The sequence below is a fragment of the Strix uralensis genome, chromosome 1, assembly GCF_047716275.1.
Source record: "Strix uralensis isolate ZFMK-TIS-50842 chromosome 1, bStrUra1, whole genome shotgun sequence".
Lineage (NCBI taxonomy): Eukaryota > Metazoa > Chordata > Aves > Strigiformes > Strigidae > Strix > Strix uralensis.
In genome coordinates, this window is record NC_133972.1 from 21,925,539 (window position 1) to 21,950,696 (window position 25,158).

Here is a 25,158-nt window from a genome sequence, read left to right on the forward strand (position 1 = left end):
AAAGCCTTTTCCAGACTGAGATGAAAATTTGTAAGTTCTCCTGCATCATCAACAGACAACTTAGGTCAAAGTAGACAAATAGGTCAAAAGTACTCTCACTTCATGTCAGAGTAAAGGCATCTTAACTTACTCATGGTTTTTAAATTGCAAAGACAAATTTGCATATGATGATGTGCCAGTTATCCACGATGTGCCTGCTCCATGCAGCTCACTTACTGTCTTCCAGTCAGTACTATTGATCAGCTGCCACAAGTATTTATTCCATTTCCTTCTTAAGCTCATCACTACATCATTACCAAACAGCCTTTAATCCTCTTGTGACACAAAGCTCACTGATACCATACCAGAAGCTGATAGCAGTCAGCTGAATTTCTTCACTGCCTTTTTTTGCTTTGACAGCTCACTTTTACCAGAACTGAGATGTATCTTTATCAATGCAACTGTGACAAAACTTTGCCTCTTAGTCTTCAAATGGATTGAGTCAAAGATGACTTTGGCCAACGAGCAATTTTGTGTGTGCGTGTGTGTGTTTCAAAGACATATTCCAAGCAAATGACAAATGAATTATGCTACATTAAAGCAAGCCAGCCAATTATAGTTTGTACTGTGGTCAGATAAATCCACATTACAGTCGGAGAGGACCTAGATTAATGAATCACAGTACCTCCACCTCATACAGGTTTAAGAAACCCTCAATGTTTCTTTATTATATGTGATAGGCTGTTACTAGAAAAGCATCATATTAGGCCAGGGAAATCCCTGCAGGCTGGGACTTTCCGGAAACAAATAGGCTACATAGGGGATGAACCATTTGCTTGCTCAATTGATACCCACACGAAGAACAGTACTCAAAGAAGTTTTAGATTTTATAGCCAAAGAGAAATGGAAAGCAGATGAAATACAACAGGACATACTGAAACATCTCTTTATCAAACAGAGTTTGAAACTCAGGGAAAATCAGAACTGAAAAGATTCAGTGTGCTGCCTGTCCTCTGACTCTGCCCAATTTAATTGCAAACTCCTACTGATTTCAATAGGATTGGATTTTCTGATGGCACCAGTAGAGCAAACCATAGAAGATAATAGCCTCGCTTATAGATACAAACGACTAAAACTTTAGACTAATATCTGTTCTCAAATAGTTTAGGCTGAATTTGAAGTCCCATAGACATTGTTAGTGCTAGGAACCCTTCACATCCATTACAGATTGTACCATAACATTGCAGGCGCCTCTTTTGTCATTACATCAGATTAGCATTTGTACTGCTCATTCATAGAAATCAACATTACACGAAGCTTAAGCAGTACACACAAATATATGATAAGGCTATAGCACAACATTCTCTCTGAGGTAGTGCGTAATTTCTGAGGTGAATGTTTCTCAACAAAGAGTATGAACATGAGCAGCAGGACAGTAATCTTATTAAAAAGAAGCAAAAATTCCATTTGTATTTTATGTGCAGTACATGATAGTTTTTTCAAGATAAAGATTAGGAAATTAATTGCTCTAGTATTAATGCTTAACAAGACAGAAAAGTATCAGGTCATTTGAAATCTCTAATGAAAATCAGCTGAAAGCTCTTGCCCAGAGTAAATTTCAATATCTTGCTGATCATTATTTGGCTGACAGAAGCATCAGTGATACATCAAGTAACATTCATCTATGTGAAATAATCACAAGATGGTACATAAGATGGAGGTTCTGTGCAGGCCATTTCCAAATTCTGATTCCTGGGGCTACAAGCTGAGCTGAAATTTTCTTTACTGCACACAGTATGTTTTCTCTTGTGATGTGTGCTATTTCTATTGCTACAGACAAATAACTATGCTGTGATACAGTTGCCTACTGCTGTAGGCAGTACCTCAATCCATGAGGACTTTAGCAAGGACACTCATAAAGTGATGTATAATGCGAGGAGCATGAAGTTTGTACAGACTCCCACCACCCACCACTTCTCCCGCAAAGTTTTAACTTTCTTTAAAGCTGTCCTAGTCTGACTCTCATGCAATTTCATATAAAGTAAATAACGTCTTTCTGGTAATACACTGGGACAGCATATATTTCACATTGCTTCAAGGTCTATATATGTATGCTATATGGCTTCTTTTCTGTTTCTAAAAGAAACTAATTTCAACCCATTCTAAAACCGATTTACCAAAGCTTAGCCTACACATACATTTATCTGGAAAGCTGTGCATTTTACTTCTGTTAGCTAAAAGAGTGTTCTTTTATGAGACCAAACCTCTGGGTGTCATGCACTCATTTACTCTATCAGTCAGTGTCAAACTGCTCACCATTATCATTTTACTCCAACTCTGATGGCTTAAAGGGATCCTAAAGCAAATGCAAATTGATGTTATTTCTACCCTGAGGCTTCTTTCTTTGTAATAAATGATAACTGGGCCCATTCTATCCACTATATATGCACACACACACAGAGCCTGAGTTTGATCCTACAAAATTCCTACGAGGTTTGAATTTTTTGAACAATAAGTGAAATTACATAGAATTTAAAAGGTAAAGACTTTCCAGAAAACAGGATCCCAGAAAACTTACTGAAAAAGAAACTCCAGGAATAAGCTAAAGATAACTTGATTTACTTCAGGGCTGTGCATTATTGGGGTTTTTTATCCTTTCTTTTCACTGTCATGACTTCAAAGTTCTTTAAACAAATACTGTCTAAAAAGCGGGTTATCCTCAGCTCAGATACTGTCTGTGAAACAAGTAGTGTCATCTCTGTCTAAGGCCCACATGGATCTTCTCTCTGTCTACCATTTGAAGGACATATTATCTTGCACTGAACAGCAAAGAGGCATGTTAATCAAGAGATTTCTGATGCTAAATGACATGATAAATAAATACATTTGACATGATAAAATAACTGATGCAAATCTTTTCAGTGTTAAGTTTTCTTCACAAGTGTATGCCGTGGCTACTTCACCACAAGACAAAGTCTCTGAATTTAATTTCACTGTTGCTGGTTCATAACACAGCGGAACCTTCAGAACTACTGTGCAGCATTTTTAGACCAAGTTCTTTTCATTTTGATTCAGTCTTAAAGTACAAGGAAATACGTTACAAGGAGCAAACATAAAAAATACTTTAACTCTTCAGGATACAAGCTTTTCAGTATGTATGAAACTGTTTAAAATCCTGCACTGAACAGAAAATTAAGACTAAGAAAGAGGCAGCATTGGTCTAACTACTCTTCTCACATTTTTAGTCTTAAACAAGAGTCTATGATAAGTGGAAATTTTCCCTGACTGATGTGATGTGCTCTGGTTGTTCTCTGGGCTGTAAGAGTTCATTTCTAATATTTCAACGATCATAACTTTAACACTTAATAATACAGCTCTTCTACACTTTAAAAAACCTCATCTGCAAGGTCTATCACTCCCACACAAAAGAGCAACACAACTTTGAGGTCACTTGGACTTTAGAGAAAATAGTATCACATAGATAAAACAGGGAAGTTGCACAACTCATGTGGCCCAGAACAATAGCAGTATGTAGGTCAGGTAACGCAGGGTAGCCCTAGAAACTTGACTGACATTTCATAGGCAGTCTAATGTATCTACTTTGTCAGCCTCTCTATTAATGATCCAGAAAATAAATCAGACACTTAGAACCCTGACACATTTGTAGTATTGCAAAGGATAGGGAAGTAGAAGTGTTTAGTTTGAACTATATTTTATTGTACACCAAAATCATGAAAAAAGATTTTTAAGGGATGGATTATGGTTGCATGCTCATATTAGAATAACTTCACACTTGCTCTGATTTAATCCCAGAGTGAATAGGATATTGACAACAAGCCACGATTCATTTGCTATGGCTTATACCAGGATTGACTATAACATTTGTAGTATGTCCCCTAGGACAGTTATTTTATTTCCACTCTCCTCTTTTTTTTTCTTTCTCTTTCTGCAAATCTTAGGAAAGGACATTCTGCAAAAGGATGTGACTCAGCCTGTCTCTTATCTTTTATTCAATTCATTCCTTTAGGAATGATAAGTTTTCACAGAGATGTTGCACTGGAACAACCTTTAAGTATGATCTACTATAAGCACCTGCACTGAGGCAGAATGTAAGCAAATATGCTGACTGTTTGATTCTAATGGGTAAAGACACAATCTTGAGAACAGCTAAGGTCACTGCAACTTGTATTGACCTTAATCGACTATAAACCTTGAGTCTGTAAATAGTAGTGTCTGCATATTTCCCATTTAGAGTTAAACATCATCCAAGCAGCTGGTTCTATAAATGCTTCACTGGCGTAAATAAAGCAATTACCTTTGACACAAAACCTCAAGCAAACTGGATTAAAATAGACCCTTTCACATGCAACACCACACAGGACTATGTCAAGTTATGAGCAGCACTTCATCAGTTTATTTTCACTAAGAATTAAGCATTTTTTCCTGTGTATAATTAATCTCTCAACTCCCACTAAGAATATATCATCTTTCTGCATGTCAAGCTCTTCTGAACTCCTTAACATATTTTAGCTGAATATGCACAGAAATCCCTGTAGCCTCAAATTAGTGCCTTATCTATGACCTTAATTCCAGTGGGCTTTTTTTTCCATTTCCTCTGCACTCTCTGTCTCCCAAATCCATCCTATATGCACTTCCCTGTCACCAGCTCATCAGATGTCCCTGATAGCCAACTTTTTTATTGTTCCACCAAAACCAGTTTCTACTAATTTCCACATTTCTACCTAGCCACTATGTGGTCTTGTAGCACTTGCACTAAAAATAAATCAAATTCAGGCGTTTCCTCACCACTCCATAAGCATTATTTACAGCTTTTTTCCCAAGGTTGAAATATAGCAATTTGTCATTCCCCACATCTTAATTCTTTCCTTCCTGTCTGAGTTTTCAATAATTTCAATGTCTTTAGTAGGTTACCATGATACGAAGTGCTGCCATTAACCTCATGCCATGCCAATTACTAAAGAAAAACATTTATTCCAGCAGGACTGTGGGTATGCAGACCAATGGCTACAAAGAGGTCTTTTTGCCTTTAAGGTCACCATTGAAAGAGAGGCCAAGACTAAGGCCAGATCTTTGTTCACTGCAAAAGAACATGATCTAATCACAAGATGACCAATGAACACGAGGTAAACACAAAGAAGCCAAAGCACCTAAGTTTATCCACTAAGTAAATCTTATGCTATCTCCTTCCATACAATGGATATAGTGCTGGTCTTTCAACTGGGCTTTTTCTTTCAGGGTAGCTCATTTGATGACAAAGAGGTCAAAAAGGAAACTATTTTCTTTACTAATCAAAAGAAGGCCCCAGAAATTATACCTGACAGCCTCACATCAAAGCAACAAAAGACAACAAAAGCAAAACACAATTCAAATACAGATGGCATTTTTCTTCTTTCAGATGCAGCTTTGCAGAAAAGAACCTGGGCATCACCAGGTTGAACACGAGCCAGCAATGTGCCCTGCTGTGAAGGTTGCAAATAGCATCCTGGGCTGCATTACACAAAGTACTGCCAGCAGGTCAAGGGAGGTGATCCTTCCTCTCTACTCAGCACTGGTGAGGCCACAACAGTGTGGTGGGTCCAGTTCTTGGCTCCTCAGTACAAGAGAGAGATGGACATACTGGAGAGAGTCCAGCAAAGTGCCACTGTTATTAAGGAACACCAGAAAACACTTTTTCACTGTGAGGGTGAGTGAGCACTGGCACAGGTTGCCCAGAAAGATGGTGGGATCTCCCTTGTTAGAGACATTCATAAGCCAGTCTGGACATGGTCCTTAGCAACTGTTTCTCAGTGGCCCTGCTTGAGCAGTGAGGATGGACCAGATGACCTCCAGAGGTCCCTTTCACCCTCAACCATTCTGTGATTCAGTGGTATATAGTCTGAAGTTTCTGCTAAGCATTTCCTAAATTAAGTGTGATATCAGATCAGAATTTAGGTCATTAACAGAGATAGTGAAGGATATGCCACTTCTCAATATCACACCCTTCAGTCTTGGTTTCAGTGTCACCAGCAGTTTAATCATCATATGAAATGGATTAACCACTGACAACTCTAAACAACTCTTTCTATGACACTATATCCAGACCATTAAAAACAGGTGGTTTACGTTGATTGTCAACGGAGTATGAAGCAGGAACAGTAAAGGAAATAAAAGGAGTTTGACCCAATCTGTACAGTTGTAACACTGAAAAGATGGGTATTTCATACAGAAGAGAGCATGACACTATCGCTATTACAAGTTGCAAATAGACTCTTAGACAGACTGACCCATACCTGAAGAGCTGGCAGAACTGTCATCTCTTGAAACCTATGTCTAATGATCGTTTCACTGAAGACACAGTGATTATTATTCCACAGAGTTACATTTTGCCTTCAATAGTTTTATCTGTTTTATACAAGCTCCTCCTTTGTGAAAGGAAGTTGCATCCAATAACATAAACAGTTGCATTACACTTTGCTTTTGAAGCTGGAAACGGCTATGACAAATGACTGATAGGAATATGTTATAGCACTAGAATAAATTAAGTCCTTAACAGCGGTGATTATCAGTCTCTGGTTTTCCTAACCAGCATTGACCTCATCCTTGCAAACACACTTTAGAGATGCATCTGCACTTAGCCAAATTTGCATTCTGGAGCTGCACAGATCATCCTCTAAACTTTCTTTTTTTAAACATAGGATCAGAAGGGATTGTAACTTCTTCAGCATATGGAAGGCATAAGCAAGTACAGGGTGCTACTTCCAGTTTCCATTTTTTCTCATTGAGGACTACTAAGACATATAAATGAGAGAAAAATTTAAGCTACAGCATAATTCTCCATCAAGTCAAAAACCAAAAATGCCCCTGACACATTTAATTTTTGAAACAGAAATGCTTCAGAGAGATGTGCTAGTGCAACTGACAGTGTGGTTAGGATGGTTTCTCTGGTCCACGGCAGAATTTCTGTTCAACAGCACAATGCAGGACCTCTGACCACTGTGCCAACATGGCATACTGCAAGCTTGAGGAATTTGGCTGAGTGATGGCTATGCAGCCTCAACTTGCCCTCCACCTTTCCAAGAAAGGAGGATAGCCTAGGTAGTCTTGTTTGCAGAACACTTACTGAACCTGGGAGAACATGAATTGTCCCCACACAGGTATCTGCCCAAATCACTGAGACTACTGCATATATGGAGTCTCAGAAAAACACAGAAGGAGAGAGAAATGTTTTGAAAAATTTTCATTTCATTCTATAATAGGATGAAACAAAATATGTGGATTTCTCTGTTTCCATGGAACTGAACTGCTTTTTCTAGCTATCTTTATTTCCTGAAGATTGCAAGTCATATGACTGTAAATTTTGTGCTTGAAATAGACCAAACAGTTTCAGTGAACATCTGATAAGGCTGATGTTCAGCCAACATAGATTAATATTTTTTTATTTTGTTAAAACACAGAGACTCTTGGCCTTTGTTTGTGTGATCAATCAATAATACCGGACAAAAATGGCTAAAATCAAAGTTTCAAAATTTTCCTTGCTTATCTTCCCAAACCCTGTCAGCACTGGTCAGAATGATTCCTCCCTTTCTTGGGGTTTGCACTATATTGTATACTGAGGTGCACACTTGTTCTTTTTAATTTACTGGGAAGTCCTACACCTCTTGTCATGGCATTTATTTGATTTAGAGATCATAAATGACTCTGCCTTAGACCCTTTAGGATTAGTTACTTGCTTTTGCACAGTGTGGCCAGATTGATAGTGGCAGTCTTACAAGGTAGCTCTTCTCACTAAATCATTGTGTGGGAAGAGTGTTAGAATCAACAGGCAGCAATATGTTATTGTGTTGGTTTCCTTCTGTCATGTGCACTCACATTTTGAATAAAGATAGGTTTTATTATGCTTCAGTTGGACTTTATGCACACATTTACACGGGTTACTAGTGATTATGTAAGACCAATACAGATGACGTCTTCAAGGAGATATTTGCTGGGAAAAGCTAGAGAAAGTTTGTGGAGACATCCACAAAATAAGAGGCAAGAACAGGACTTCAACAGTAACATCAAGACTCTAAAAAGCAAAATGTTTTTATGCAATGCTTGCTCCCAACTCAGACATACACATAAGTGATTTTCAAGACTATGAACAAGTGCCTGCTTCCATTTTCTTCCATGGAAGCTACTGGATGCTCAACACTGAAAGAATTTATCGAACTACATGCTCCTATTTTTGACAATGTTTGGCTTAACTATTAAAACAGAAGTTTATCTGGGCTAAACACTTTTCTATAAGCTCTTAACTTAAAGAGGTTTTAATTTCAATATCTCAAAATAATAATGTGCAGAAACTTATTTAGAGATATGAAAAAAATATTTTCAATGACATATAATTATTCTTTCTCTACTTATAGTGCTTGAAGCATCAAGTGTCTCCAAACTTCCTCAAACAGCCTCTTTTTAAAAAACTATTTTTATTTTAAAGAGGCCATGTGGAATAAAAAAACTCCCTTTCTCCTCTCAGTCTGTTTCCTACATGACATTTTGCTCTCACCCAAACTACATTAAGGAACGTAATTTTTCAACATTCTGGAAGGGAATGCTATATTTTAGACGAATAGATGAATAGAGAGTTCAAGCTGAAGTTTCTTGCAGTATAAATACATTTCCAGGATGATTCAAGGGCTAATTTTGTTATTTAAACCCAGAGCACCTTAGAAGAGGTCGTGATTGGCACAACTCATCTTCTTAAGCACCACTCAGTTTTGATGTAGGCAGGCATGTGATCAACAAATGGTTGCAGCAACTTAAGCCAGAAAATATCACAGCTTAACTCAAATCATCTCTCCCAACAGTTTAAATTAAGCTGGTGAAGTCTGCACTGAATCAGACAAGGAAGACTTGGAAATTCCCTTCTGCTGATAGGACAAAAGAGGTGATAAATTCCAGTAAAGGGACAACTGCAAACAAATTTTGATGAGGATTACATCTTTAGCCACCAGAAGCATCTGCTGAGTGAATGTATATCTATGCCTTGGTAAGCTGGTAACTTGTTTCTCTGTTTGGAATAGGGCATCATAGTACTGAGACCATACTTTCAATGGGTGCTTTTTCATTGCTTTCAGCACAGACTTTAATATTAAAGCTGTTCAGGGACCACAGGCATAGAGGAATCTGATAAGAAGACAGTGCAAATGGGAGCCTCTGTAGAAGGGAGTGGGAATGGCAATGATAAATCCCAGGAAAAAATTGGCCCTTGATATTTTTGAGCAAGATGTTGGCCTTGATCAATAAAAAGCAAAGCCAATTGCAACTCGCTGCACTGCAGTGAGACAGCCTGTCAGACACTCAAACTGTGCTTTCCTCAAACACCTCCGCATAGTTACAGATTTGCTCAGCGTTCTGGATACTCAAAACAAAGAATCTTTCATGACAAAATTCTATCTAGAGGAACTTTTGCTATATTGATCAGCATAGACAAAGGCAGAAAAGATTTATCTGTCTTATGGTGGTCAGCTAATGAGGTTGTCCTGTTCTATCCTCTTTTGGAACAAGTATTCCCACAACAAGCAATGTGTTAAAAAGTATGAGAAGAATTAATTCTAGTTGAAAGATGGACTGGCAGGCTACACAGTCTTTCAAGGAGAAACCAGTTCTTAATTCTGTTCATCATCTGTGTCCCATACCAAAGCTTTGCTTTTGAAGCCAACAGATGCAGATATGAACTCCCAGCTCTTTGATGCATTTGAAATGAAATAGGCAGAAAGACAGTGAATACATTCTTATTTTTAGAACACTTCTTCAGAAAGTTAGAAAAATATGTCAGTGCCCTTTTTAGTTACTGAACTCTCCAACAGTACCTGCTAATAGGGGACAAGAACAGGCCCTGCCAGCCAGACTGTTTTTCTGTTCAAACTTTAATTAAAGGGAAAAGACACCTCTATTGCATTTTGTAGTTTAAGTTGTAGAAGCCAGCTACAGTGCTAGTTATGAGACAGGTACTTGCTCTTTTGAGAGCACCAACAATCTGTCTTCATACTAGTTTAAAGAACTGCTTATTGCAGCCTAATAAGAGTAAATCACATTTCATCCTGAATAGTCTATAGTACATTTAGATATAGGGTGCTTTACATTGCCTTTCAGTCCAGGCAGATACCAAGTGAAAAGCAAGCTTGTTTGATTTCATTAAAATAGTTTCATTTATTGTCTCTTTTTTGCTGCAGAATAAAGCTACAGGTAAAAGTCCATGGTTCTTTAGAACACCACTGTAACATCTGAGATAATTACAGAGAATTGTCAGTCAAGTTTCTTTCCTGTGGCCTGGTTTTTCAGGCAATGCACTAACCATTGGAACTATTACCAGTCTGACCATAATGTACATAATAAAGTACTAAATCATTAAACATGTTGCTCAAGTAGATATTCTGATTCATAATGTGTGGAATAAAAATACAAATGAACAGAATATACTGATTTCTCCATATACAACTTTACCATTTCAGTCATCTTTAAGTCTTCTTACTCATGAACTATTCACAAGCATTGTAGGCTGTTTTCTGTTATTCACCAGTCAGGAATGTTGTATGTCTGGTAGAAAAATAAAAGAGGGAAGGAGAAGTGTGAAGTCTTGGATGAGAGTCCAGAGCAGAGATGAGGGAAAGAAAGGGAGGACCATCCTTCATCATCCTTGTGGCCCTACACTGGACTCACTCCAATAATTCCATGTCTTTCTCACACTGGGGAGCACAGAACTGGACACAGTACTCCAAATGTGGCCTCAGCAATGGTGAGTAGAGGGGAAGGATCACCTCCCTCAACCTGCCAGCAACTCTCTTCCTAATGCAGCCCAGGACACCGTTGGCTTTCTTTGCTGCAAGTGCACATTGCTGGCTTATGTTCAATTTGTTGTCCACTGAGACCTATAGGTCCTTCTCTGTAAAGCCGATTTCCAGCCATTTGGCCCCCAGCCTGCACTAGTGCATGGGATTATTCCTCTCCAGGTGCAGGACTCTGCATTTCCCTTTGCTGAATTTCATGAATCTCATGTCAGCCCATTGCTCCAGTCCATCAAGGTCCTTCTGAATGGCAATGTGACCATTTGTTATATTGGCCACTTCTACTTTTGTATCATCAGCAAACTTGATGAGGGTGCACTCTGTCCAAGTCATCAATGAAGAGGTTAAACACTATTGGACCCAATATTGACCCTTGGGGTACTCCACTAGTAACCAGCCTCAAGCTAGACTTTGTGCCTCTGATCACAACCTTCTATGCCTGGCAGTTCACCCTTTTTCGAATCCACCTTACTGCTCACTTACCTAGTCCATAGTTCATCAGCTTTACTACTTTTTACATCAAAAGCCTTACTAAAATTGAGATGAACATCCACTGTTCTCTCCTCATCCACCAAGCTCGTTAACTGTCTCACCATAGAAGGTTACCAGCTTGGTCCTGGTATCTAACAGTGCCACAGGATTTTTTTTGTTTCAACAGCAAGATTTCATTTTTGTCATAAGGACTCCTTGTTTTCATTTTCTGCAGCATATTTTTAGTTGGTTGGGAAGACTCAGAAACAGAAATATATGTTCACAAGAACATTTTTTTAAAGCCAAACCTCACGGAAGCTCTCAGTGTTTAGGCTTTGCACAGGGGTGGTTTGTGACATTGTCCATGCAGAGGTGCAGTAAGTTTTATGAAAGATAAGAGTGAAAGTCTCATAAGCCAGAATGACATAAAGGCATTTCTACTAAATATTAACTCATCCCCAGACTTTTCCTTCTGTTCTAATAGACAAATATGTTTAGGAAAATCAGTCAGAGAAAATGTTTGTTGATGAATAGAGGAACTTTCCGTTACAATTCCTGTAGAAAATTCCCCTACTAATAACTGCAGACAGATCAGAAGAGAGAACTGAAAATAAATAGAAAAAACTAGAAATAGCTGCAACTATCTTTTTCATAAATCAGGACTCATTGAACTACACCTGAGTGCAAAAGGCAACTGTAAATAAACTCTGGGCAAATGTTAGACAGGAAAAGATCTGAGCTTTTAGGATTTAAATTTTATTTCACTCTTACTTGGAGCCATCCATCAACAAGTACCTCTATGTTTGACAGTCACAGCATCCCTCATATCTGAACAAGTTGTCTATACTTCAAAGGCTCCTGGCTAGTAGCTGCTCTAAGTTTAAATACTCAGCTGGCTTCAGAATTATCTCAAAAGTTAATGAAAGTTCAGCCACAATAGAAGCAAGCTCTACAAGACCAGATTCTTGCATGATTTGTGCCATGTTGACATGCCTTTTAGACAAGGCATAAATGAAGACAGGAAGGAGAACACCATAGAAACAAGTTTCAGTACAGTTCTGGCAGTTTTGCATATGTATTAAATTTCAAGACTATTCTTGTTAATGCAGTTAAGTTTAAATACAGCTTGGAGGAGCCATGTGAGATGCATTCATTTCAGTGTTGCTAGGTGGCATGATCAGATATCCAGGAAGGAGAACAGCTCGTTTAACTGCCACCCATCTACTTATGCCTGCAAAATGCATATATACTTTTCTGAGAGGGATGAGGCTGAAAAGGACTGCCCACAGTTGGCAGAGACAAGCAGGACAGTAAAGAAAAGCTTACATAGCTGTGTGTTGCTCTGACACTGGTAATCTGGGCATATTTTCCCTGAGACTGCATTCTGATTCACTTCCACCAACATCCAAGAAGGATGTTAGCCCTCATATGGAGGTAAAAAGCCCTGCTGAAAGGCTGTTCCAGGTGAAGGCCAGAACAGTGTACTGCTGGAAGACTAAGATCAGGAGTACCTTTACAGAAGTCAGTAGCCCTATATCAAGCCAAACCAGACCCAGTGTTATCTGTATAGAAACAAGCCCACACTAAAGTTAAATAATGGGATTTCAACCTATTCAGAACACAATTTATGGGATAAAATGAATAAATTTCTGATGAGTGGTAATGGAATATCACAGCCCTTTCTTCTTGAGTTGTCAGAGGAACTACTAAAATCAACTTCAGAGCACCCAGGTTATGCAGCTCCTGACTTACAATGATGAGGTAGACATAAAAAAGTGGAAATCAAACACATCATAAGCAATGACAATGTCTTCTTATATCTTCTGGAAAGAACATAAAAAGGCAAATCCAGCAAAATTTGCCATATCAACATCTTTTTAGAACCCGCTGACAATGAAGCCAAGGAAAAAATTGGACTTCAGAACCCAGATCAAAGCTGTACCATATAAAGAACTGTGAAAACAAATAGGACTTGACTTCCCAAAGAAATTAATGGAAAAGTTATTATCTTTGATGGGATCACAATGCTTATCTATAAACACCACAACCAGTCATGAGATTTGAGCCATAGCTCACTCTCATCCTCACAGGCTTCCTAAAGGCACGTAACAAGCCTGGGTGGGGAAAGGGCAGTTCAATGGATAGGCCTTTGCCTCAGCACCTTTTGCATATATGTAAGCTGATCCTCCAGGCAAGTTTCCTAATGTCCCTATGTATGCATATATGATGCATCTTCATATTTTTGTCTTAATAATTCATCATATACCTTATAGAAGAGACTATATGCCTTTTTCCCACTCATTAATTAAAAGGGTCTTAAGATGCTACTTCATTTTCCACTAACTGACATATATTATCTTATTAACTTTGAAGAATATAAACAATGATTTAAAGTATTTTTACACTCAAATAACTCAAAGGATTGTCACTGTGTGTCATTAAACTGAGGTTCTTTTTAATATACTCTGTCTTTCACATAATGAGTCTTGAAAGGTAACACCATTTTCAAGATGAGTAATCATCTTCTGTGTCAAGGGCTGGTTCACGAAAGAAAACTGAACTTATTGATTACTCTTCCTATAGCAATTTGCTAGAATTCTTTCAGAAAAAGCTGAATCCTATCAATGCTCTTACTGTTCTGTCACACAGATCTCTGTTGGCAACACTATTCCGAGAAAAAGGTATGTAGTGTTGATACAAACATTGAGGAGGAAACTGTGTTTCAGGTCAGTGAAACAGCAAAATAAGGTCACAAAAGGGATTCCCCTAGATAAAGAAGTTGTGAGGTAGATTCAAGGCATCCCAACCAAAAATCCATATTTTGTCATGCTCACATATGCCATAGAGTCACTATGTGTCACTCAGAGAACTGAAAGTGAGATCATGTGTGTCTGTTATTTTTTGGATATGTAATTGATAAAGTTTACTGCAATGTCTTACAGTGGCTGTGAAACCAGACTCAAGGCAAGACTGGCTGAATAAGGAATCTGATGGATATTTAAATCAAGAAATGTTAGGCACAGAGAGAAGAAAAATCACCTAATTCCCTACTAGATCTTTTGATATTTTATACCTAATAACTAGGACCCAGGAAGCAAAACCCCACATGAACAAGCACATCCCATATAAACCAAGAGTAGTTCTTGTCAGTGTAGATTTAAAATTAAAATCTCCCTGTTTCTCAGAAAGAGATACATGAGGCATCTCAGGCAACAGAAACAGGAGCGGTACCTTCTAAGATAAGAATTCCAGCTTCATTAAAGACCTGGAGTGCTCAGTGGTTTAATTGAACAGGTTTTACTTCTGAAAGACTGGATCCCCAACCAGCAACATGCAATCTCCCAACGCATTACAACTTTTTTAGCTGAATGAGAGAGTTTCTCTTAGAGCTAAATGAATTTACAGGTAACTAATACTCATACTGCTTATTTCCATGATATATATCTCTGTGTGTTCATTGCCCTCCCTGCCTGGCTTTGATCAGACCAGTTCTGATCAAAACTGACAGAGTAGTGCAAACCTCAGTGTTCAATGCCTCACAAGGAGGGGCAGCCAAACAAAAAAATCATGAGAGTCCTCACTGTGAGAAAGAAGGTAGCATAGGTTCCCTTTTTATTAGGCAGCTGAGAATTTAACCTCAGATACATAGCCTATACCTCCATACAGATAATACATCCATAAGAAACCAGGTTCCCTTCATTCCCCTGCTCCCAAAACTGCTTGTCTGATTCAGTGATTAAATACAGCTCACCACTTGATTTATCCATTGCATAGTCAATATAGTTGCAACAGAAGTTCCAGTAAGAGGGCTATTTTGTTGACATTTTCCAGGTAAATTACAGAAGAACCCAGTGTTAACTGCCAACAGAGACTCAGAGAGCATGGTCTCACCTCCTGAGTGTCCAGCATCAAATGAATGCACTTTCCAGACGTACAGAAAGGGCTCAGTGGGACTAACGCAAACTCATGTGAACTCACCTAACAGTAAAAGGATCCACATAAATAGATGAAGTCCTTTAGAAATAGGCTTGATTGTTCATGATGCCCTTGCCACCCATATGTTAGCTATTGAGCAGTTCTATTAAGTATATCAGTATTCTCACTGGGCTGCTACAAAAATATTAAAGAAACCTGCTTGGGGCCATAAGGTGGTCTGAACTGGACAGGCAATAAAACACTGTTCGTAGTGCTCTTACTAGGCCCAATAACTCACTCAGCATCTTCAAACAAGTAATATAAAAAGTTATTATTTCTATTCCCAACAAGGGTAAATTTGAAGGAGTAGCAAAGACTTTCTTGCTGAATATCAATACTTGCTGCAGCATATCACTAATGTGCTTCAGAGCTACACACAGCAGGACTGTCCTACCAGCAAAATAGCTTTGTTCTTAGTTCACAAGGTAGTGTTAATAATGAATGTTTATTACAGCACCAGCAAACGGCTTCCTGGAGGTTTTTTCTTATCTTTTAATAGGTGAAATTTTAGTCTCTTTTTGTTCAAATCCACACTAGGAGCATTAAACACATTCAATAGTGTTCATTCATGTGCAGCTTTATAAAGAGATTCTACAAAATCTCACAGTGGGAAGTTGTCTCTTTTGACTAAGAAAAGGCTCTGCAGCATGTACGGTGTTTCCCTTCAGGTAATATCACTGTCAACCTAGTTTGCACACGGTCAGACCTACAAAAGAAGGTTGGGTCTGGTAACCTGGCAGGGCAAAGGTGCCTCCTCCCCCCTGCTGCTCCTTTCAGTGCAAAGATGTTTCAATCTGTCAAGTCTTACATTCCAAGGACCAGTAGGGAGCATTTTATGATAGCCACAGCACAAGAACTCCTTAGTTGCATTCTTCTGGCAAGCTCCATTTTGACCAGCTGTTTCATAGGACAGTCTGCCCTACAAAAGTCAGGGCATTAGGACTTTATCACTACAGGGACCAAGAATTATAAAAACATCTCTTAGACATCTCTTTTTTTTTGTGGTCAAGAAGCCTGCCTGCTGTAGCTGCTTCTTCCACTTGGTTTACTAAGGACCACAGGTCTTGGAAATATATAGCATCCTCTTTCCATTATCAAATTGACTAGATGGGACAGAAAACCAGCCAAAAGAGCAGGGAAGGACAGACTGTGATATCGCCAGAATACCCACAGATAGTGGAGATAAAGAGATGATACAGCAAACAGTCATGCAATTGCAGTGCACCACATTAGTTGGGCTGACGCTGAGTGGTCATTACTGGTGCTGTTTTGTATTTAGAAAACTACCATAGTCTAATGATAAAGCCTATCTCCTCTTCATTACAAAGCAATTGTGAAAGGACAAAGCATCTCCCCTACCATTAAATTAGCTACAGTCTAAGGCTTTTGTTTTTAACTTTTTTCCTGTTTTAGTAAAGCCATGCAAACAAGGATCCCTGCAGTACAAAATATGGCAGGTCCTCTGCTTTTTAGTATTTGTGTCTGCATTTGAACTCTTGCCAGTAAGCAGCATTCATGCTTGAAATTTCTAATGAGGTGTTTAAGACTCAAATGATGAGAGGTGTTATTTGTATTTTAATGGTAGTGAGTATGTAGATTATACAGAAATCTACTGAAATGGGGACACACTGGAGCTTTGTTGTCACCAAGTACTACTGCTGCTGCATATATGTCTCCTTTTCTCTCTATGTTGAGGGCAGTGTCTGCCTGTGGATAAAGCAATTTTTGTTCTAGGAGAAAGATAGTCTCTATAAATGAGCCTGAAAAGTCATATATAGTTCCAGGAAGATGTATACAGAATAACTTTCCATCCTCTCAACTTCAATGTGGGAAAGAATTGGGCTTGACTGCCAGCATTGCAGCCATGTCAGAACTCAATTTAGTTCCACCTGTGCTTGCCAAAGGCTTACCTTTATCTGACTTTAGACTTGAACATCCCCAGATTTGAAGAAACTTTAGATCAGTGATTTGTATCAAGATCATATCATACTACTATGCTGTCACTTCAGAAAGTCCATCATATCAGGTTCACTGAATGTATTGAAAGAATAAATAATTCATTAAATCAATATGCCTTCCACCACAGCCACGCAGTGCTACAGTAAAGAGGAAACTGACTTCATAGTAATGTCCTAATTATACTTTTAAAGTATTAATAAGTGTTTAATACACAATTTCATTATTAATCAATTCTTAGAATTTTAAAGTCCAAAACCCCTATAGCTTTGTTACAGATTTGTTCTGCTATACCTGTAACTGATAAAATGTATAGTGCTCAGGTTTGTAACATCTATTATTTGTGTATTTGTCACTGGTAAAGCATTTAGAAATGAAATATCAATATAATATTGAAAGTGAGAACCTGTTCTAGTCTACAGAGGTTCTTTCACCGCATCTTTATTATACTGGTATCAAAGTCCTACCATTCCATTCCTCATATTGCCACTTCACTTTCTCTCTCCCCTTAGGGAAGAGTGTTTGTCAGTGCAGCATTTTGGTTTATTCATTTTCTCTCCTGCAAATCTTAAAGACCATTAAGAGAGAGACTAGTATTGTTTCCTGCTCAATCCGTTCCCTATCACTTTTACATATGTGGAAATCCATAATAAAGTAAAAGCCCTGTCCTTATAATACCATCATTTGTTGCCACACAATGCTACTTTTAAGCATGAGATAATTCTGACAGTGCCTGTGTAGACACAGCTCCCACTGGGAAACTAATGTTCATGTACAAGCTAAAACAGTTGGCAATTCTGAATTTTTTATGATAGCCATGATAAGTTTACTCCCATTAACTTCCTCATCACAGAAAGAAGGCAATACTGACACTTTGATCTGGGATTTTGGTCAAACTTCACCTCTATTAGTTAAACACACTCATAAATCACAAGACTGGATTATAAAAGTTGCTACACAGATATAATGGCCATCGTGAAGCATTTGTAGTATTGTACAACAGCCTAATTTTTAAAAAAACAGCAATACAAAGCCCATGTTATATGGGAGAAATGGAGAAACATAAAAAAGCAGAAATCAGTGGGAAGCCAGCCCCCGATGAAGGTACTGTCCAATAGGATTTTGTGAGGATCGGACTGAGTCTTTACTGCAGATCTAAAAAGCACATCTGCTAAAACTGTGTAGATGACAAAGATTAACAGAGTTCTATAAAGTGGTGGACTGTATTGTGAAGAGACTCAGACAAGCAGCTGAGCAGAGCTCTTACCATGGTTGAGGCAAAGAAGGCTTATGTGACCATTAACAGTCACCCTGGGGTACAGCAGCTGTTTTGCGAACAATACCAGTTAGGTGATTAGCACTGAAGGATTGTATTATTTTCCTTGTTTTTTAGAACATAGAAGATAGTAAAATCATAGAATAATCTCAGAAATTAATTCATAAATTGAGGGAAATACTTTGCAACGAAAGACGTATAGTATACATTTTGTCTCCTATATATGACACAAACTAATGACTACAAAATTAAGCTTTAAGGCCTGAATCTGTATCTGTGAAGAGTATTAACACCTGGAATAAACTAAAGAAGGCATCAGACTCTGCATTTCAGAAAACATTATGACAAAAATTAGATGCTGTTTGGAGGATACTTTATTGCTAAGCTCTTCAACTCAGTTCAATTGGTGATGATTTATGGGCTAATATACTCAAGAGGTTAGACTAAACAATCTAATGATCCCGTCTCACCTTGAATTCTTCACATTCTTCTTTACAGTAAGAAGAATGGTTTCAAAGATTAAAATACCAATGGATAAGGCTGTCACAGCCCTTATTTGCTTGTACAAGGATATATAGCCCCATCTTTAACTCCTCATAGCTGCAGTAAGTCTTAATCTGGTAGAGGAATAAGATGCCTGTCTCTTGCCATAAGCAAGAGAACAGAAAAGGAGAAAAATGTTCCAGCTTTCTTCCCTTCTTGTGCAAGACTAGATGAGCATGGTCACAGGAGGCTGTAAGCTTCTCCTCATTAATGGAAGAGGACATTTGGGCTCAAGGCAGGAAAACACCCTTCAAAAAGGCAGCCATGCAAAAGGCTGCAGCAGACTGTGACTCTGCTGCATTTTCCTTTCCGAGGGTTGTGCTTTTACAAACCAAACACATTATCTCCCACTTCAGGTGCTCTATACAGTTATATATGGTGTCCCTGCACTCCTAGAGCACCATGCTCTGAGGTGCTGAATGTTCCTCACAACTCTGAAAGATGCACAATGTGCAGCACTGAAATCTAAGGACTCAAGAGTCTGGGTATCCAAATTTCAACAACAGTGCTCTGCAAAGTTTCCAAAAGTCACATTTTTGAATTTCTTGAAACCAAGTTGAAGATACAGTCATGGATCCTATTAGAGTCTTTTATGGGTAAGTATGAGATCTCTTACCATTTAGAGCACACTAATGACTGAAAACCCCACATTAGATTAAGATAATGTTTTCCTGGCAGTTATAATTACAAAAAACAAATAATCACTCCCTGTTGTCAAATAAACAAGGCAGTATATCAAAGACATTTCTTTTTACACCAATACAACAGCTACGACAAGCACTTAGTCTAGTGCTCGCCTATTGAGCCACAGTTTAATTTGCAAAGGGGTCAGGTTTTCCTCTTAGAACGATCTTTAGGCTGTTCTGACAAGTCAGGGGCATTAACAGTTCAGTAAGTGTAATTGCCAACTTTCCCTCTTCATTGATCTTTTCCTTTACTTGCCACAAGTATAATTTCTTTCCTTATAAAAGTAATTTTAAACCTCAAATTTATATTAAATAGAAAAGTAACTTATGGGCTAGTTTGAGGTTCCCTTTTCCCATTGCTGGAATGCTACCTGTAAGGTAAGATACTCAGTTAAAAATATTATAAAGAAATACACAAAAGTAGAGCAAAGAAGGCATTGCTTCATAAGGCTGTGCATGTATACACACACAAGTTAAACACACACACAGATCACAAATGCACTCCCTGAAGGAGCAGAGAACAACAAAATATAGTCTATGTCTATCTACCACATCTACCTCTTCACAGATGGTTCAAAACATCTGTGACTAAACATGACTGGGGCTACCAGATTTGCCATTTAACTATAACATACTGTAGCATACAAGAATCTCAAAACCAAAATGTTTTCTTGAGATGCTTTTGAGATTCAAAATTCATTTTTTTCCTTTTCTGCTTTAATTTATCTCAATTTCCCACCTCCTAGGTAAAAAAGTTGGGAGGAAAAAAGCACAAAATATTTACTAACTTACTTTAAAAGTAATTTCTATCCCTTTCCCTGATGTAAAAAAAAAAAAACCAAAAAAACCCAAACAAACAAAAAAAAGGAGAGATGGCAAGGAGGAAATAGCAATATTCAAAAATGCCAAAATGAGAGATTTCTATTGGAAATAAAATGAAAAATACATTTATGCTCTTGTTCAGTCACTTTAAATGTCTGGGGATTATTGTCTCTGATTATTCTTATGGAACTCCTCTCAACTTTGATTAAACAACTGTTGAATTCCAGCCTTCATGGTAGTTCTTTAATGCATGGCTTTGAAAGTTTCTTGATCTTTGTGAGATGCTGAGTATTTGTGGGTTGGAATGCAGGTGGATGTCAACTCCACGCTCACATCAATCTTTAAGTGGAACAAAAGTAATTGGGACAAGAAGTCAACCACAGAAAACAGATTAATATAGTAATGGGGCCTAATTTTTAAAAAATTACTTCAGTCTTCTTATAGCACATTTTCTGCATCTCATTCACACAGCAGCAAAACTAGATTGATATTAAAGTAACATTAAAATGCTTAAAGATTTAAGTCCTGTAGGAGCTTGATAGATTCACTTTTACAAAACTCATAGCTTAACATTAGGCCTAACACTGTGACTAAAGATTGCATAACAGAAACACTCTGAACACCCTAGAGAGATATTGCCATGCTTGTAACTGTGTGTGAAGGCATTACCTCTCAAACTCAGGAAGATCAGCCTTTCCTCCTTAAAAGTTTCTTTAGCAAAATAGTCCAGGAGTGTTATGAAAGCAAATGACCATTATTGAAGTGTCTTCATCCAGATGGATGTTTGGAAAGACATCAGTCAATTCCCCTTGCTCCAGACCTTTGCACTGTGTGCTCAGTGTTGTGTTCACAATTCCCTCTGCCAAATCTGTCTGCCACATATGGTGGGGATCACAGAACTCTGAAAATTCGGCAACTCTCACATCAAGCCACAAACTGTCACTGATACAGAGGCTAAAAAGAGCTTTTATGAAAAGCTGCACATCTGGAAAGCATGGAATCATTGATTCATAAATTAGTACATCAAATGTTAGATAGGTTTTAATGGAAAAACATTGGAGCTTTAAGAGAGAGCCATCTCTGGAAATATTGGCTGGGCTTCACATCTGCCATTCTTATCTTTGGGTGATATTCATGTAAACTGAGTCTTTGGGAATCTTATGGGAAAGTGTTATATACTGGATAAGTTACTGGCAATGCACAGTTTTAAAGATTTGTATGTAGCAATAATGAGTGAACCATGTAGGATATAAACCACATGTAGCTATATAAACACACATTTATTTTTCTATGCTCTTTTTTTTTTCTTTTAAGTAACCTAGGTGTTATGGACACCTTTGCTATTGAGGGCCTCTTGCATATATTGCCAGACATTTTACTCACAGTCATAAGAACTACTCCAGCCAAAACCTAGTTCAGTATCTTGTCAGCATCCCACCAGTGGACAAAATTTGATGCCTAAAGAATCTAAGAAAAGGGCAAGTATATTGCTATATTTCCCTTCAGAACAATTTCCCCAAGTCTCACAGTCTGTAGCTTGAATACTTCCTGAGCCAGAGGTGTTTTTCAAATATTCAGCTGCTCTCAGTGGTTTTTTGCTCAGAGGACTCCTCCAGTCTCCCAGTTCCACAACGTAGCTTCACATTGGATAAAGAATTACCTCCTTTCACTTTGAACCTGGCAACTGCTAGTTTCATATGATGCTCCTCTAGTTCTTTTACTGGAGAAGGTAGTGAATAACTGATTTCTCTTCATCCTCTCCATGCCACTTGCTATGGAAATCAAAATCATAACCTACACTGGCAAAAGGGCCAGGAACCAAATTGACATCATGATCTAAGGCTGCTCTCTTGACATCCAGGTTGAGGAACATGACATGCAGCTTTTCCAGAGTTTCCCGATCCTAATCTTTCTGAAGAACAGCTGTACTTGAGTCATATACCCAAGTATCTATTCCAGCAACTTGCCATTGTCAATAGCTACAACAGGATGCTTAGGGAAAAGTACAAAAATAAGGGAAGCATTTTTCTCTCTTACATGCTTTTAGCTTCTAGCAAACTTTACTTCCAACTTGATGTGGTAGTAATTGTGATGATATCAATACATTCACTATTCTAGATCCAGAAGCACTTCACACACTGTGGGTTGCCACAGTCAGTTTGCAGCACAAAGAACAGACACGTGTAGGTGGCAGATGAGAGCAGAACCAGTACTGAATGCAGAGCTGTTTGCTTTTCCTGCACCGTGCAGTGAGCTCTGCACAGCTTAACAGGGGCGGGGGTGGGGAGCAGAAAGAGTCTGAGAAATGGTAAATTTTGTTTAAAAGAAACTATTTTGTGCTCATAAATAAGGTTTTTTGCTTTTATGAAGGGTCCATCAATTCTGAGGCATCTAGAACTGTGCAGAATTGGTTGTTTCAAACTTAGCACTAACTTGCAGGATTGCAGGAACCAACAAATATTTTTTAATTAGTATGTCCAACTTACTCATGTAACCAGTTTGTGCACAGGCATAAAAATATTGGTTTTGAATTCTCATAATCAACTCCAAAAAAGGAGCAACCCACATGAATTGACAGTACTGAAGAAGAGTTTGCTAGTATATTCACACTGAATGAGACACTGGTAAGAAACTTGGTACAGAATTCGTCCAGGAGAGCATACTTCTGTAGGAATGTTATTTACAGTGAACCTCACTAAAAGTTATTCACATTCAAAGGATAAGCCTTACTTCTCAATTCTAAGCTGCCATATTTACCATCTGAGGTGCAGAGGTCTCTGACAATTTTGTACTCTATCTATTGGCACTTGATTTTTTAAAAATATCACTAAGCAATATTTTACAAGCATTTGCATTCTCAGCATAGCTGCACCCACAGTCAATGTGCTTTGTACCTTCTCCTGGAAAAAACAGCTTCAGAATTTCTTGCAGCTCTATTTAATCTAAGTATGTCATTTTAAACCAAAAGTCGTTTTTTGCTACTGGATAGAGAAATGACAGAGATGAGAAATTTGACTTTTTTTTCAAGTTTCTGTCAGGATTTTTCAGGAGTTTTAAAAATCATTATAGAAGCTTGCAAATTATATCCAGAAAGTAAGTCCCTGAAGTTAATCAGATACAAATCCACTGAAATATTTGTTTGTCAAAGAACCTTAATGTTTATGTTTTTGTATAAAGAAACAAATCTAAAGATCCCTTCTAGAGGTGAATTTTAATTCCTACTAATTTTGCTCAAGAATTTCTCTATCTTGCTATTTATTTCTTTTTCACTACAACTGCCATCCATCTGAAGCTGGCTTGCTACAGCTCATCAGGATTCTTAAGCAACAACAGACATACAGACTTTGTAAATCAGAACTCATTTTATTCATTCTGTGGGCACTTCTAGTTGTAAAATATTAAAGCAGGACCTTTAAACATGTGAACAGTTAAAGAAGAAACTAAAAAAACCCAAGCAATTGGATTCTGCTCAAATCAATTCCACAAACTTTAGGGCCCAGGGTATACTGGACTCATTTGAAATTTTGTCAGTGGTGCTCTCATCTGAGCTGTCCCACCGAAAGGCCTCACCTGTAGTCTAATCCACCATGACATCACTCTCAGTTCCTGTATTTCCAGCAGTTCCTTGATGTTTATAGATGTTGTGCAGATCAGTTCCTTAACAAAATTCTCATTCTTCTCCTGCAAAAAGAGTGAAACCTCCTTATTTATTTGAGTCCAGCTTTGATTCCTTAGCAAACATAAAATCCAACTGAACAAATCTACTGCTACCACTGGAAATTTGCCAGTGAAGGTGGAAAAGGTTGGCCAAAAGTGGTCAAATTCTGTAGCATCCTGCCCTCCACATAGGCACCCTTCCAAAGAAGGCAACAGAGATTAGCTCCATGTGAAATTTCTTTTGCTCCTTCTTTCATACCCTGAATCAACTGTTCCACCAAGGCAAGGGTCTGCTAAAACAGCATAAAGAAGGAAAGTCTTCAGAGTCTGCTGCGTCACAGCCAGGCTGATGAAGGGCTTTAGTTGCCATATGGGGCCAGAAAACAGCATAGAGTTTCAGAGGCGAGCTCTAGTATACCTCTAAGTATTCAGCATTTGACAATATGAATCTCCCTACAGGACAAACAAGAAAGAAATTAGAATCAACTTGCAATTTTCATCCTTCCATGTGATCTTCCCATTTCAGGAAGTAGTGTCCCCTTGGTTTTTCGGGTGGGTTTTTTTTTTTTGGCAGGGGGTGGGGCAGGCAGGGATAGTTACACATCCAACCAAATCAAGACTATTCAAACCATAACAGAAGTATCAAGAGGAACATCAGGTGCAGAGTTTTTCTATGACATCTGTGTTGACAAAGGCAAGAGTCACCTAGACAGAGAAGGAGACTACTCAAGGGGCTCTAGCAGAAGAGGTGGTCTCCTTACACTTAATAATCTATTAAAGAAAATAGAAGAGGCCTCAGGGAGAGGCTGCCTGGGTGGGGTATCTGGAGCAGAGCAACCCAGCCATGGAGCAAGGTACTAAGCTACTGGACAGTGCTCAGTGCCACTGCTGTGATAATTGGGCTGTATTCCAGTATTGTGAGCAGACTCCAGACTTTCTGAGCTGATGCCTTTAAAGCAAAAGGAAG